The 14,374-nt window shown below is 38.5% G+C and overlaps 1 protein-coding gene across 3 annotated transcripts in view; it reads right to left on the bottom strand.

The window, feature by feature from the left end:
- The window catches only part of GALNS (galactosamine (N-acetyl)-6-sulfatase), a 100,755-nt gene that overhangs the window by 82,775 nt on the left and 3,606 nt on the right, over window positions 1-14,374 (bottom strand). The gene's annotated exons all lie outside the window — the stretch shown is intronic.

The following is a 14,374-nucleotide window of genomic DNA, read 5'->3' on the forward strand; positions in this document are numbered from 1 at the left end:
TTTAGCTTATATTCATGTCAATATCAACATTTCACTTTATTCCCCTATATTAATAGTAAAATTATCATTATTTTCCCAGTGTTTGCAGTAGGTCCATTTTCCACCTTGTTTGGTCTCTTGCCTATTCAATGTAATCTAACTTATATGTATATTTAAACATATATGCACAAAAGTGTAAATGGTGTTTTTGCATTATCACCTTATGACTATTTAGCTTATCTGCTATATTTACATTATTGTTAAAGTTCTTAGTTCTATATTTCTAATACCCATTGTAAGTTTTTGTATATATATACATTCTGTATCCCTCTTCTCAACAGCTTTGAGTAATCAGTTTGTTTTTAATCATGTTTTTTTATACCACTCCCATTTGGGGAGTGGTTAACAGGTATATCAGGTGCTCTCTCTGAACACCTGTTATGTGTCTATGACTACGGCCATGTGGAGCCGAAACCGGTCTCTAAGCTGAGATCGTTTTTGTACATGTTTTATCCCTTGGAGTATTCACAATAAAGATTATTTTTTATCATTTTTACCTCTGGATTCTGAGTGACTCTATCTCTTACCGTGGACGAGCATTGGATAATATTTTTTTACACATTTTACTGTGGAATACTGGGATTCCACTTCCGTAAGCACGTCCTGGCCGACATGGGCTCCAGCTGACCCTGATGACTACGCTGCGTTGGAGGAGGCGTGTGCAGTAGTGAGAGGCTGAGCAGTGTTTCCCGGAATCAAACTACAGGGATTGTACCCGGCTTTTCTGAATACAGCATTTCCTAGCAAACTGTGGATTCTTGGCACTGTGAGTACATATACATGCATGGCAACGTGTCTACATAACTGTTTGTTTGGCCTGACTTTATATATTTTTCTCCGGAAATAAGGTACTTTTTACTTGGCTCTGAGCTATATTGCTGTTGCTGATACAGTAGCTGTCAGGTTGGGACTGGGAGAATATTTCTAAACAGTTGGGCCATTTCAATGTGTATGCGGTTAACACTTTCTGGTTCTGAGTATCCAGTTGGATTTAAAGCCTTACCATTGTCGCAACTGTCTTTCTTGGATACGCTACGATGCCTGCATGTTAAGACCAGTGCTGCAACTAAGGAGAAATACGCTGTTTTGTTTCTTGGGGACTGTATTTAAAATATATATATATATATATATATATATATATATATCTTCTTTCTACAACACTGCATGTCGCGAAGGTGACAGCCTCCCTTAGCACACTGAATAATCCTGAACTTTGCTACGTTTGTCAACGCATGTTGCTCACTTTTTGATATATATATATATATATATATATATATAGCTGCAGCACTCCAAATTTCTTTTTATAATTTTATTACAAGCAGTGAAATACAGGCGACGTTTCGGGCCTCTGCCCTTTCTCAAGCCAAGTGATTAATACATAATTCAAACCCACCTTTTATAGGCTGTGCATGTGACAAAAAACAGGTGTAGTGTGTTTCAAAAAATTTTGAATGTTTAAATTTTAAAGGAACAGTATCTGTTGCAACATTTACCATGTTTTCTTCATTTTTTTCAATAACATAAATAGAATTGTGTAACTTTTGTGTTCATTTCTAGATTGAAAAAAATACACTATATAAATAAACAATATAAACCATTAATAGTGAATTACGTGTAATTATTTGTTAGTGCATATATTGAATTACTAAAATAATAATTATTTTTGTTGTGACATTAATAAAAAAAAATAAACTAACAAATAAATTCTAATCTTGCAAGACATGTTAGTTTCATGATGGATGTTAAGGAGGACAATAATGCAAACAACTATAGCTACCCTTGGATAAATATGGATATAATATCATAATACATTCACAAGAGATCAGAAATAAATTCCATATGAACTACATTACTATTTTGTTCCAATCTTGATTTCATAATCTGATCATATTTTGTTGATTAAATACTCATTTCCTGTAATCCTTATTTCTTATGTAAATCTTGATTATAAGGAAAAGAGTATACAATTATTAGTTACAATTTACAAGTTAAAGGAACAAGAACAAATTATAATCTTTATTTAGTCCCTTAGGATACATACTTTCTAATCTATTGATCCATATTACTTCTCTCTGTTGTAATTTTCTTATCCTATCCTGACCTCTTCTCTGTATTGGGACTTGTTTCAATACTTGAAATCTTAATTGATTCACATTATGATTTTTTTCTTTAAAATGTGCTGAGACTGGAATATCTACAATTCCCTTACGTATGGTATATTTATGTTGAGTAAGTCTGTCCTTAATTTTTTGGCTGGTCTCCCCTATATAAATAAGACCACAAGGGCATTTTAATAAAATATACCACATAGTCTGTTTGGCAAGTATATAAGCCATTGATATTATACCGTTTTCCTGTATAGGGGTATACAACTCTGTCTCCTCTTATGACACTACTGCAGTGTGAACAGTTATAACATGGGAAAGTACCTTTCTTACTTGAAGTTAACATTTTAATTTTACTGCTTCCTATGTCTGTTTTAACTAAACAATCTTGGAAATTTCTAGGTCTTTTATACGATAGTGTAAATTTTGGAACTCTTTTACATCTTTATAACTATTTCTTAAGATGTGCCAATGTTTTTTGACTACTCCAGTTATTTGTTTACTGTTACTATTATATGTACTAATAAAAGAAATTCTATCCATCTGTGTAGTTTTTGTTTTCTTAATTAATAATTCATTTCATGTAATTAAGTAAACCTTATTTAATTCATTCTCTAATACTTTTTTTGGTACAAATCTTTTACTCATTTCCTGTAACCTATTTTTACAAGATTTTTCGTCACTGACAATACTCTTGTGTATTGAGACTTGGGTAAAGATTTTATGGTATTCTCTGGGTGACAACTGTCATAAGACAGAAACGTGTTTCTATCTGTTTTTTTGACAAAAATGTCTGTTTTAAAGATATCATTTTCTATATATATTGTCACATCAAGAAAACTAATACATTTCTCATCATATTGTATAGTAAATTCAATGTCGGCAGAGTTGGCATTAATTTGTGTAAGAAATAAATTCAGGGTATTTGTGTCCACCAGCCATATCATGAAGACATCGTCTATAAAGCGCCACCATACGCTAGCAAATTTTCTGAACAATTCATTTGAATATACATATTCTTGTTCATATGTTCCCATATATAAGCCTGCGTATGGTGGCGCCATATTAGCACCCATAGCGGTGCCCTTCTTTTGTCTATAATAGACATCACCAAATAGAAAGTAATTGTTATTTAGCACCAATGTAAGCAATTCAATTATAAAATCAATCTGTAAGTCAGTATATATTTTCTCCGCTATGAGATTTTGTCTAGCCGATTTTATGCCTCCCAAATGGGGGATACTAGTGTAAAGATTTTTTACATCTAGTGTAACTAATATAGGACGTTGATGAGCATGGTATGTAATCTTGTTTAACTTGTTCAAGAATTCAGTAGAATCATCTATGTATGACACTAATTTGTATACTATAGGTTTAAAAATTCTATCCAGGAAGGTGGCTACATTAGATAGGACGGAGTCAATGCTGGCGACTATGGGGCGGCCTGGAGGGTTAACAATGCTTTTGTGAATTTTAGGGAGTATATATATTAAAGGAGTAATGCATTCTTTCTTAATCAAATACTCTTAACTTGTGATCAATAATTTGGTTTTCAAAAGCTTTCTTAACAATCGTCATAAGTTCCTTTTGTATAGATTTTAAAGGATTGTTTTCTAATTTTTCATATACCTCTATATCCCTTAATTGATTGTTGATCTCTTCTACATATTTAACTTTATCCATTATTACGATTGCTCCGCCCTTATCGGCTTGTTTGATGATAATATCTGGATCATTTAAAATATCCCTTAACGATTTCTTATCCTCTACCGACAAATTATATTTGATTGATACACCTTTATGTGTTCTAATATCATGTTTAAGATTCTCCATGTCCCGATTAACAAGTGTAATGTATGTTTCCACTGGATGATAATTTGTTGGTGGTATAAAGTCAGATTTAGCAGTCAAGTTATAATTACATAATTTCAAACAATCAACATTAGTAACATTACCAAGAGGAATATTTTCAGACACTCTTGAAAAATGTGCTTTAAGACGTAAATTTCTAAAGAATCTATACAATTCAATGTCCAAGTCCAAAAAGGTTAATAGTATTACTTGGGCAAAAGCCCAGACCTCTGTTTAGCAAGTTCATCTCCCTTTCAGTAAACGGTACTTGTGATATATTTATCACTAAATCGTTTACCGTTTCATCCGACGTCCTCTCGGCGGCCAACTTGCGACTCCGCTGGTACTTTTGACCGCCCCTCCTCCTCCGTCTTGTCTCGCCACCTGTTGGGAAAAAGAAGATTGGGACTGTGGTGTTGTCCCCTGCTGAATTACTCCGAGATGTATCACTGGCATCTGATCGTGTGGAGCGTTCTCTTCCTCGACGGCTTTGGCGTCTGACGCCACCTCTGTACCCTCTCGTCTCGCAAGACTCCCATCTGTACACGTGACCGTTCAGGTAATCGTCCGTATCTCTGGAGAATTTATTTTGTTTTTTCTCTTCATTACTTTTCCGAAAAATTCCTTCAATTTTGTATCAATGTCTGTTTTCAAATTGGTAAAGTCAGAGAGAGAGATAATTTCTCTTGTAAACTTGTTTCCAATGTTTGTATCCTCTGCATCTCCTTTTGTATGCGTTGTATCGTTAATATCATCAGATCAAAAGGAACATTTATTTAGGATTTTTTCAAAGGTTGAACAATATTCTTTATCCTCCATAAATAGTGTCGGTCTTAATGACACTCTCAGTCCCCTTGGGATTCGGCGTAATTTATAATACTCTGTGTCGAGGAGTGTAACTCCTAATTTACTTCTTTTTTCTTTTCTCTTTCCCACTGTTTGGAACTTATTTCCATATCAGGAACAGCCAAAAAATCCCTGGGGCCTCTCACCAAGGTGGCTATAGCGGCAGCCTCCACATCAGAGAAAGTAAACACATCTTGTTGGATTACCATAGCTTGTTGTTTTGTTGAATAGATAGGAATTGTGCTTCAGACTGGTGAAAAAATATATAACAAGTCCCAATACAGAGAAGAGGTCAGGATAGGATAAGAAAATTACAACAGAGAGAAGTAATATGGATCAATAGATTAGAAAGTATGTATCCTAAGAGACTAAATAAAGATTATAATGTGTTCTTGTTCCTTTAACTTGTAAATTGTGACTAATAATTGTATACTCTTTTCCTTATAATCTAGATCAAGATTTACATAAGAAATAAGGATTACAGGAAATGAATATTTAATCAACAAAATATGATCAGATTATGAAATCAAGATTGGAACAAAATAGTAATGTAGTTCATATGGAATTTATTTCTGATCTCTTGTGAATGTATTATGATATTATATCCATATTTATCCAAGGGTAGCTATAGTTGTTTGCATTATTGTCCTCCTTAACATCCATCATGAAACTAACATGTCTTGCAAGATTAGAATTTATTTGTTAGTTTAATTTTTTTTTTATTAATGTCACAACAAAAATAATTATTATTTTAGTAATTCAATATATGCACTAACAAATAATTACACGTAATTCACTATTAATGGTTTATATTGTTTATTTATACAGGGAGTGCAGAATTATTAGGCAAGTTGTATTTTTGAGGATTAATTTTATTATTGAACAACAACCATGTTCTCAATGAACCCAAAAAACTCATTAATATCAAAGTTGAATAGTTTTGGAAGTAGTTTTTAGTTTGTTTTTAGTTATAGCTATTTTAGGGGGATATCTGTGTGTGCAGGTGACTATTACTGTGCATAATTATTAGGCAACTTAACAAAAAACAAATATATACCCATTTCAATTATTTATTTTTACCAGTGAAACCAATATAACATCTCAACATTCACAAATATACATTTCTGACATTCAAAAACAAATCAGTGACCAATATAGCCACCTTTCTTTGCAAGGACACTCAAAAGCCTGCCATCCATGGATTCTGTCAGTGTTTTGATCTGTTCACCATCAACATTGCGTGCAGCAGCAACCACAGCCTCCCAGACACTGTTCAGAGAGGTGTACTGTTTTCCCTCCTTGTAAATCTCACATTTGATGATGGACCGCAGGTTCTCAATGGGGTTCAGATCAGGTGAACAAGGAGGCCATGTCATTAGATTTTCTTCTTTTATACACTTTTGTTACAAACTGCTGTTTGTAACTGGCCCTTTAAATGAAAAATTGCCCTGCTTCCCTGGATTTTGGAGAAGCCTATTTGCCAGCCTCCTTCCACATGACTATGGCCCCTGGAAGATTGTGCCCCTGAGGACATATTGACTTTTGTTGGGTGTGTGTGGCCCTTTAAGAACCATCTGGGGACATATTGTGACTTTGATGAACAATGCCCCTTTAAGACTATGTCCCCAGACCTGTGAAATGACTTGTCCCTGGCTTTCTCCCACTTGGTTCAGTTTCATTGTGTGCCATTAAGAGTTAAATTTTGTTCAGCTTCAAGAAACCTATTCTAAATACAAGTCTGCTGGGATCAGCTCTAATTAGGTTTAGTGACTTTCCCATTGTCTAATCAGACTAGTATTGATAAGGTGGACTGCATTGTTTTCTTGTGTGTAATGTTATCTGCTGTTGTGGCCTGTCAAAGGGAGTGTCTCTATCTAATATCAAATGTGTGATGGGGGATTTTATGCCTCCCCCTGAGAGTGTCCTGTTTGCATGTAACCTCAATAAAAAGCAGGCTGTGTGCTCCAGCACATCAGACCTATGTTGACCCTCTAACTTGAAGCTTTGACTCATGTTTGTAGGATTCAGCTAATATCACTACAGGGATTGCTGACTATGGTGCTGATGATTCTTTGGTGAGCGCTAGGAGCATCCTTTTCTACGGTCCAACTTCCAGCCAGCCTGGAGGCAACCGTAACATTTGGCGGCAGCGGTGGGATTGGCGTCCTAGCGCAAGGAGCAGCACCACAACAGCACTGGTATCGTAGGAGAGTAATTGAGGGCAACGCTAGCCACTGCGCAGCGTCCCTACCTACAGCAGCATGGAGCTGACAAGACACTATTCAGAACCCTGTGAAGAGCACCTCAACCTGATCCGTCGCTATGAGGGCGCGGATTTCGTTCCAGAGGTAAAGAGGCGGCTAGTCCGATATGGTCCAGACCCTGCGCAGGAGGTAGTCAGTCGCATCATCCGGGAATTGGATACGGAGAACAAAGCGGCACGAGCCTTTGAGCGCCAACTGTGGAGTTTGAGGGTATGGACACCTGGTCTCTCTCCCCAGCCGCAGCATGTTCCACAGGGAGAGGAGAGCAGCGACCTCCCTCCCCAGTGGCAGTATACTGTGCAGAGGGAAGAGACAACCGGTCTCCTTCCCCAACCCCAACCAGAGATACCAGAGGCAGCAGGCCTCATAGACTGGTCCTGGGAGGACCCCCAGCAGGCAGGTGGAGATGGGACCGCAGTCTCTCTACCGGCCCTACAGGGATGCTGGGCAGGCGGCCCAGATCCCCAGCGACAGACCCAGCTACAGGGAGGGGAGAGCATCGACCTCCCTCCCCAGCCGGAGTGTGCCTTCCAGGGAGAGGAGACAACCGGTCTCTCTCCCCAGCCGCAGCATGTTCCACAGGAAGAGGAGAGCATCGACCTCCCTTCCCAACGGCCGCCGGAGTATCAGGAGGAGGAGGTAAGCCAATCTCCCCCTCCCCAGCTAACTCCTAACTTGGGCCCAGGGTTAACAGTGGAGATGTTAACCCCCACTGACCCCCACGTTCCCTTTGCCACCGGGCAGGACTATGCCCCAATTCCCCCAGCAGAAGTGCTGGCACCAGGGCAGAGTGCCGCTGGCCTCTGCCCCCCAAGTACCTTCAGCTATTTGCCCAGCTGCGCCAGGAAGGCCGAGGATGCTACACTTTCATCCTACAACCTGGAACTTACAGGCCAGTACTACGTATTGTGGGGGGGCTACTTTGCTGCTAGCGATTATTTGTGGGTGGGTTGCGAGACTAACTTGGGCACTGACCGGCAGAAGGTCAGGTGCCTGGTTAGTCTCCCTCCAAAAGGGGAGATATGTTACAAACTGCTGTTTGTAACTGGCCCTTTAAATGAAAAATTGCCCTGCTTCCCTGGATTTTGGAGAAGCCTATTTGCCAGCCTCCTTCCACATGACTATGGCCCCTGGAAGATTGTGCCCCTGAGGACATATTGACTTTTGTTGGGTGTGTGTGGCCCTTTAAGAACCATCTGGGGACATATTGTGACTTTGATGAACAATGCCCCTTTAAGACTATGTCCCCAGACCTGTGAAATGACTTGTCCCTGGCTTTCTCCCACTTGGTTCAGTTTCATTGTGTGCCATTAAGAGTTAAATTTTGTTCAGCTTCAAGAAACCTATTCTAAATACAAGTCTGCTGGGATCAGCTCTAATTAGGTTTAGTGACTTTCCCATTGTCTAATCAGACTAGTATTGATAAGGTGGACTGCATTGTTTTCTTGTGTGTAATGTTATCTGCTGTTGTGGCCTGTCAAAGGGAGTGTCTCTATCTAATATCAAATGTGTGATGGGGGATTTTATGCCTCCCCCTGAGAGTGTCCTGTTTGCATGTAACCTCAATAAAAAGCAGGCTGTGTGCTCCAGCACATCAGACCTATGTTGACCCTCTAACTTGAAGCTTTGACTCATGTTTGTAGGATTCAGCTAATATCACTACAGGGATTGCTGACTATGGTGCTGATGATTCTTTGGTGAGCGCTAGGAGCATCCTTTTCTACGGTCCAACTTCCAGCCAGCCTGGAGGCAACCGTAACAACTTTCTTGCCAGCCACGCTGTGGTGAACTTGGACGCGTGTGATGGAGCATTGTCCTGCATGAAAATCATGTTTTTCTTGAAGGATGCAGACTTCTTCCTGTACCACTGCTTGAAGGTGTCTTCCAGAAACTGGCAGTAGGACTGGGAGTTGAGCTTGACTCCATCCTCAACCCGAAAAGGCCCCACAAGCTCATCTTTGATGATACCAGCCCAAACCAGTACTCCACCTCCACCTTGCTGGCGTCTGAGTCGGACTGGAGCTCTCTGCCCTTTACCAAACCAGCCACGGGCCCATCCATCTGGCCCATCAAGACTCACTCTCATTTCATCAGTCCATAAAACCTTAGAAAAATCAGTCTTGAGATATTTCTTGGCCCAGTCTTGACGTTTCAGCTTGTGTGTCTTGTTCAGTGGTGGTCGTCTTTCAGCCTTTCTTACCTTGGCCATGTCTCTGAGTATTGCACACCTTGTGCTTTTGGGCACTCCAGTGATGTTGCAGCTCTGAAATATTGCCAAACTGGTGGCAAGTGGCATCTTGGCAGCTGCACGCTTGACTTTTCTCAGTTCATGGGCAGTTATTTTGCGCCTTGGTTTTTCCACACGCTTCTTGTGACCCTGTTGACTATTTTGAATGAAACGCTTGATTGTTCGATGATCACGCTTCAGAAGCTTTGCAATTTTAAGAGTGCTGCATCCCTCTGCAAGATATCTCACTATTTTTGACTTTTCTGAGCCTGTCAAGTCCTTCTTTTGACCCATTTTGCCAAAGGAAAGGAAGTTGCCTAATAATTATGCACACCTGATATAGGGTGTTGATGTCATTAGACCACACCCCTTCTCATTACAGAGATGCACATCACCTAATATGCTTAATTGGTAGTAGGCTTTCGAGCCTATACAGCTTGGAGTAAGACAACATGCATAAAGAGGATGATGTGGTCAAAATACTCATTTGCCTAATAATTCTGCACTCCCTGTATAGTGTATTTTTTCAATCTAGAACTGAACACAAAAGTTACACAATTCTATCTATGTTATTGAAAAAAATGAAGAAAACATGGTAAATGTTGCAACAGATACCGTTCCTTTAAAATTTAAACATTCAAAAAATTTTGAAACACACTACACCTGTTTTTTGTCACATGCACAGCCTATAAAAGGTGGGTTTGAATTATGTATTAATCACTTGGCTTGAGAAAGGGCAGAGGCCCGAAACGTCGCCTGTATTTCACTGCTTGTAATAAAAATTATAAAAAGAAATTTGGAGTGCTGCAGCCATTTCTATATTATTATCTGTCAGGGTGAGACAGAGGCAGCTTGCACCCATTAACAGAAAAGGAAAATTGGTGCTGGACTTTACTATTGTTATATATATATATATATATATATATATATAGGGGTACAAGAGAGAGGATATACAAAACACAAGAGAGACAATAAAATAAGGGGATGGGAGGGCTTTTCTCTCCTCCCATGACTCTTTTGGCAACCTAGTACACATCATATTTTTCACCTCCTATATTATCACAGGGTTCCCAAATATAATAATATAAGTCTGATTGGAGACAAGATTTATATACATATTGTTTCATTGTCTTTAGAAGCTTGAGGAGGTCTAGTATACTCTGCCAAGATGGGGGGCGTCTGTTTCCAGCATCTAGCCATAGTGAGCTTAGTGGCAAAATATATATATATATATATATATATATATATATATATATATATATATATATATATATATATATATATATATATATATATATATATATATATATATATATTTATTTATTTATTAATGAATGCAACTGCACCTCACTGATGAGGTCCACAGAAGGCCGAAACATACGCCCGGGGTTTGTAGTTTCTCTTGTTCAGAGAAGAATTTCCTTGTATTTCGGTTCTGGACTGTCATTGGGCAGGGCCAGACTGATATGCTATAGGATATTTTTTTTCTGTGAAAAGGCAAAATGTGCTAACAGAGTATGTACCCCGAGTGGCACTGAAAATGAACGGGCATGGAAGTTCAAGTTATTCTAGCTTTTGTTCTGTCTCAGCTGAGTGCAGCTCTAAATATATATATATATAAATATGATCACCAAAATGTTGTTGCATCCCCTCCACAACAAATCATGTCGGGAACATTTTATGCAATTTCAAAGGTATTCGGTGCCATATAGTCAATAACTTGTAAAAACACATAAGAAAGAAGAGTGTCTTCCTAATAGTATTAAATATTTGGGAGATCAATTGCCCTTGTCTCAATGGTAGAATGTAAAATCCCTGATCCAATTCTAGGTTTTGTTACCACCCCTACTAATTCTAGGTTTTGTTACCACCCCCCTAAATACTTATTAATTAGAGCTTGGAACTTGAGAGGGATAGATAGAGGAATCTTAATTGGAAGGCATCTAAAAAGATAAGCAATTTTAGTAAGAACCATAATTTCTACCTAAACATAGGGGGAACACATTTTTTCCTTCCTCCTTGACTCCTCCCATTTTTACTATTATTATCTTTTTCTATCTAGTACTCCTCAAGCTTTACAATATTAAACAGAATAGCTTTTTGTAAATATACTTATCTTCAATACATATTGGTATTAATCATAGAAAATCCAGGAATTCCAACCCAAGTATAACTTGGTCAAAGCAATATCAGTAAACAGCAGATTAACAGTTTAATGTAAAGTAATAAATAACTTAAAAAGGATATAGAACACCACATTACAGTAGAAAGTGTATCTCAGTAAAGTCCAAATTAAACTTTCATGATTCAGATAGGGCATGCCATTTTAAACAATTTTCTAAATTTACTTTTATCATCATCAAATTTGCTTTGTTCTTGTAATTCTTAGTTGAAAGCTAAACCTAGGTAGGCTCATATGCTAATTTTTAAGTCCTTGAAGGCCACCTCTAATCTGAATACAGTTGACAGCTTTTCACTGCTAGAGGGCGTTAGTTCATGTGTTTCATATAGATAACACTGTGCTCAGGAACGTGAAGTTATTGAGGAGTAAGCACTAATTGCCTGAAATGCAAGTCTGTCAAAAGATCTGAGATAAGGAGGCAGTCAGCAGAAGCTTAGATACAAGGTAATTACAGAGGTAAAAAGTTTTGGTTATGCAAAACTGGGGAATAGTAAATAAAGGGATTATCTATCTTTTTAAACAATACCATTTTTGGTGTTTACTATCCCTTTAACTTTAAGGAACTGTGTTTTGTCACCTCAGGAACAATAGTTCTTCATTGCCTAAAGTAACGATTACAAAGATAGAAGAAATTATATCCAGAGTTACATTAATGTAATGTGCGTCTAATTCAAGGGATCATCAACCCTCACCCTCTGTTACAAACTGCTTAACCACAGCAGTATTCCAATAATATGCAAGAACAGCTTATTTCTACCGTTTAACCAGGAGCTTCACACGGGCTCGTTACCTCGGCATTGGCGCAGGATGTGTCCCAGTAACCACTGATGCTTCGTTATTCACCAAGCACAGGATACGCCAAACTACTTCTTTCACCTACTAGCCGATTACTGACCTTTGCTCGTTGCCCGTCTATGACGTGGTTTCCAACTGTGTTTTCCGGACTCGTAATCCTTGATGCTGACATGGATACGTAACAGGGGATTTTTAGGGGTGATTCCAGCACTGTCCACCAATATACAGAGCTAGAAAGCTGGTGATTAATATACAAAAAACAATTATCATTTAGTGGAATGTACAGCTCCCCTGTTTTCACAGCTCTCAAGGATGTTTCTCTCACTATGATGTCTCTTGGACTGTCTACTGTGGGCTCTATTGTAAGGCACTCTGTATCTGGTACTTGGCCTAAAGCTTCAATAAACAGTCCTTTTAAATAGTTGTGGAGGTCTTGTGGTTAAACCTGTCTCAGGTTTTCTCCTTAATCTGACATTCTGTCTGGGTCTGTCCTCCAGGCCAGTTTTGTTTCCAGTAGGGATATTTGTTCAGCCCAGGTTTGTGAATAAGATAGTGTGGTCCACAATCAGATACTCCTGTTTTCATTCTAAAGCATCGTGCATTTCCCCTATGGAGGCTATGTTGCTCTTCAACTCTGTAGTAGACCTGTCATATCTCTTAGTCAGAGAATCATGAGCAGTTAACATAGATTTAATGGCCTCCAATGTTATTGGATAAGCCTTCTAGGGACTCCACATTAAGAGTGGGAGGTAGTGAGTTGGCTTGCATATTCATATCATAATATCTTATTAAAGGGACATCAAACTGCTGTGCACAACTACAAAAGAATAGTAACTACACACTATGTTATTGCATTTTTCAGCTCTTTTCAAATCCGTTCTATTTTAATATCTTAAACGTGCCAGATACTGAGGCTCAGCCCCTTTGTGCTGAGGGCTGCCATCTTGGAGCTCAGGTTCTCACAGTCTGTGACAGAAGCAGTGCACACTCACGGATCAGTAATATTGCCTATTGTTTGACAACTGTATCGTGTTTCAGGTTAGCATACATGATACAAAGCAGGAAAAACTGGATTGTGTTACCTTTGAATTTAACTGGCTGTTTTCTGGCAAGATTCATTATTTCCTATTTATCTGAAAGGTTAACAAACTTGATGATGAGGTCTCTTGGAGAATCAGACGTAGCAGGTTTAGGGTGAAGAGATGTATGCGCCCTGTCCCATAATATTTGTGGATATTCCTGGTGGCCTTTTAAATTAGCAAACAAAGATTGTAGATAAGAAGGAAGGATTTTGTTGAAAAATACTCAGGAATTCACCTCTTAAAGTCTTAGATTCTTCCTTCGGCTTCTATTTTTAATATCTTCTAATTTGTCTTGGAAGATCTGAGATAATTTCTTGGTATTGCAAGCGTTGGGTCATCTGTTCAATGTCCTCTCTCAGAAGTATTTCCATCTTCTAAAGCCTCTATTCGGAATGCTGGGGTCTGCATGTCATGTCTGAAGTCAGAAAGTTCCTCTCTCAAGCATACTCGTACTATGTCTGATACATTTTGTTTGGAAGCTAAAGATGCCAATAAATCTTGAGGTATTTGAATAGCAGTAGATGGTTGAAAGGGTTTGTGTTTAAGGGGTGATTCTGGATGAGAAGGAAAGGTTTGTAGTTCTGTAGGTTGGAAGAACGAACTGACTGTTTTTTTAAAGTCTTGTCGATAAAGTTTCCTTAATAATCTTTTTAGGTGGTTAGGCAAGAGTTAAACAGGCTCAGTATAATCAATTAATGAGGGTACGATATATGATTGTATTTGAAACCACTTACCAACAGTGTTCTTTCACCTGCAGGTCATAGTGGATCGAGTGTGACTGCGTGGTGAGGCGCTGTGCCAGTCCAACTTACATACTTGGAATCCTTTGTTGAAGGAGCAGCAATGCACTACTGGGAGCTAGCTAAACACACTGGCCAGCCAATGACAACAGGCATATATGTGCACCCACCAAACAGTATGTAGCTCCCAGCACTGCAATGCTGCTACTGAGCCAACCTTGGAATGCTTTTCAATAAAGGATA

The sequence above is a fragment of the Bombina bombina genome, chromosome 1 (genome assembly GCF_027579735.1).
Source record: "Bombina bombina isolate aBomBom1 chromosome 1, aBomBom1.pri, whole genome shotgun sequence".
NCBI lineage: Eukaryota > Metazoa > Chordata > Amphibia > Anura > Bombinatoridae > Bombina > Bombina bombina.